At 37.1% G+C, this 3,143-nt stretch overlaps 1 pseudogene; it reads right to left on the bottom strand.

The window, feature by feature from the left end:
- Positions 1–231: 231 nt before the first annotated feature.
- Positions 232–675, bottom strand: LOC122686093 (annotated as a pseudogene).
- Positions 676–3,143: the final 2,468 nt, after the last annotated feature.

The following is a 3,143-nucleotide window of genomic DNA, read 5'->3' as shown; positions in this document are numbered from 1 at the left end:
CTCTTCTCTTGTAACTACTTTACAGTTTCTAAAAGCTGTTATTGTCTAAAGCTGGAAGAGCTTAAGTCTTCTCAGATGAACATGTGAATAAAAGGAGGGAGGTAAACAAAAAATAAAATTAAAAAAGGTAAGGTCTGATAGGGGAGCAGCTGGATAAGAAAATCAAAAAAGGAACAGTAATTTAAAGTTTAATCCAGCTTCAATGCAGGTTATTCTGACTTTAAGGAAGCATCACATGGCATACTTCTGAGTCCATTCCCTAGATATTCTGTTGTACTTATCTCTGCCTGTTTTACAGATCCATGCAATCTCTGGCACTAGGGGGTCATCTGGGTTTGGATCACATAACAGTGAACAAATGGATAAAAGAACTTTAGAAATAGGTAAAGCAGGAGACCACTGTGATCTTAGACTATCGAGACAAATGCTGACTTTACTGTTAATATTTGGATAATAAATTCTGGTTGTAAATGCAACCTGAGGTGGTTTGAATGGGTAGTCTGTAGGAAAATGAACTGTCAAAAAGAATACAGCGCCTTGATATGGGCTGTCATTAGGTCCCATAATTGTGGCTTGTCAGTGAAACACATCATCCCCAAATGGACCTACAGAAGATTGTGCTGGAGGGTCACGGGCCAAATCACTAAGTTCCTTATTAATCCGTTTCAGCGCCATGGTCTGCTTTTTGTCTGGCTCCTCACTGTCTCAGTGTGTGCTCAAAGGTCCAGCCAAAACTCTGGATTATTCTGGAGGCTTGGAAGGATTGTCTCAGTCTCACACCAGCTCTGCCAGACACAGATGCTTGGCGTTGAGGAGGCAGATCTTGGGAAAACCTCGAGGCTGGTTAACAGGAACTGTCTGTATTAATTATTATTAGGGCAAATTTATGATTTTTATGGGAGGCTGGATAGTCATTAGGAAGACAGATTCATCATCAGATACTCTTGGTTTAGAGTCTCTGCTTTGCCACTTTCTAACTGTGTTGTCTTGGACAAGTAAGTTTAACCTCTCGAATTCTCAGATTTACTATGAAATGGATGTCACAATTATATTTAACCTATTAGAATTTTCACAGTTAAGTGAAATTATGGATACAGAGTGTAGACACCTAAATTATGATATTGCTTGTAAGATAATAGGCTCTTCTTCTTCTTCTTCTCCATCTCCTCCTTCTCTCCATCATCACCATCATCATACTAGTGATAGTAATTAGTGATAATTATAATTTTAAAAATTATGCTCTTTATCTGAAGGACCAGAAATTGATTGAATTTAAACTGGTAAGATAGGCTGACTTTAAATTAGGAAGTTTCAAGACTGACAGCAGTGTGGCTCTCCCATCCTTAGGGCATTCAAACAATTGTACTCAATTAGTTTATTGGGCGGAGAAGGCAATGGCACCCCACTCCAGTACTCTTGCCTGGAAACTCCCACAGATGCAGGAGCCTGGTGGGCTGCAGTCCATGGGGTCACATAGAATGGGACACGACTGATGCAACTTAGCAGCAGCAGCAGCATTATATTGGGAGTTATTAAATTATGTAATAAAAATACATTTGTGCCCATTTTACAGAACATGAAAACAGAACTACCTAAATGACAGATGGTCAATCTGTGGATTCCTAGGGGACCTTGGAGATCATGGAGGTTGCAGCCCTGTTAACAAGTACTGCCTTATACAACTTTCTGTGTCTCCACAACACTAGCTCCAGGCAAGACTACAGCTTTAAGGTATGCATATGGTGGGTGGGAGAAGACTGGGGTAGATGGGGAAGATTGATCTAGGTAGGAGGTAGGCTGATGGCCAGATTCCCCAGGGTGATAGAGAAAGCTTTTTGTTATAATTTAATAGAAAGTCTTATGCCAAAAATGTTCCCATAAATAAATACATGTGTTGGTTCTTGTTGAAAAATGCAAATCAGATGGTTTCAATATTTTAATGCTTACTTGAAATACCTTAAATAACAATCACAAACATTTATGTGTGTACATATATACATTTCAATGTATACCACATTAGGCACAGAGAAAGCGTTTTATAAAATGGCATAATAAGACCCCACCAGTGTCCTGACATCAGGCTGAAATTCAAATCAAATAATGCAACCCTGGAAGCACTGTAGGAACTTTCATCACCATGGCAAGTATTCATCAGACTTTACCTTAGGCTGTATTTAAAAAATCACAGTCTGAAACAGACAGAAACAAACATCTGGTCTGTTTGGCTGCATCATTCCTATTCTAAAATGTTATAATCTTATACTTAGAGGGCATCAAAACAATCTTGGGCATATGAAATACACCAGTATTGGATCCAAACTCTGATTCTTCTCTATCTAGTAGAGCTGACTTGATCTTTCCTTTCTATTGTAAAGCATAAATTATAGAAACTGTCTGAGAATTAGGGTATTGGCATAAATTATGGATATCTGGTAGTTAAACTGAACTAAGATTGTCCATTTCTCATAAAACATCTGTAGAACACAATGGTGCTCTTTGGATATTAGTTGATTGGCATAGATGACAAATATATACAATTTGCTTTATTGAAACTTTCCTGACATAACCAAAATGTTTTCTGAGCTATGGTGGCCAATGTACTTCTGAATAATGCATTCATGGCAATGGAAGATTGCTTTTTAAGGCTACTGGCTGATTAGCAAATTGCAAATTTTTCCAAATACAATGTAGATTGATGACAGATTTTATCTTTGAATTGTAGGGTAAATCAACATTTAAGTTTTTATGGAGAAGTGACTAAAATCAATAATAATGATGACTATAATGATTGCCATTATTATTACATACATTGTAACTGGTACATAAGTCTTAGTACAAAAAAATACATACTAATTACCCCACAATGACACCATTAAGTAACTTGGAAGTGGTCAGAGAGCTAAGAAATAGTCAAGTTGAAACTTAATAATGGGCACTATGTTCAGCCTTAAGAAAAGAACCTCTTTTCCTTTTGGGGAGTAATTTATCATCTATTCCCAAATCAAATGAAGCACTCAATAAAATAACATATTATGACCCTCAGGTGCACCTTTTTATTGCTTAGAATGAAGTGCCAATGACACCAAATAGTTTATGTAAGTATCTCACAATCTGACTTTTTTCAAAAATGATCAGGTGAAGCA

This window comes from Cervus elaphus, chromosome 29 (assembly GCF_910594005.1).
Source record: "Cervus elaphus chromosome 29, mCerEla1.1, whole genome shotgun sequence".
NCBI classification, from domain to species: Eukaryota; Metazoa; Chordata; class Mammalia; order Artiodactyla; family Cervidae; genus Cervus; species Cervus elaphus.
This window is presented reverse-complemented; position numbering and strand designations above follow the sequence as displayed.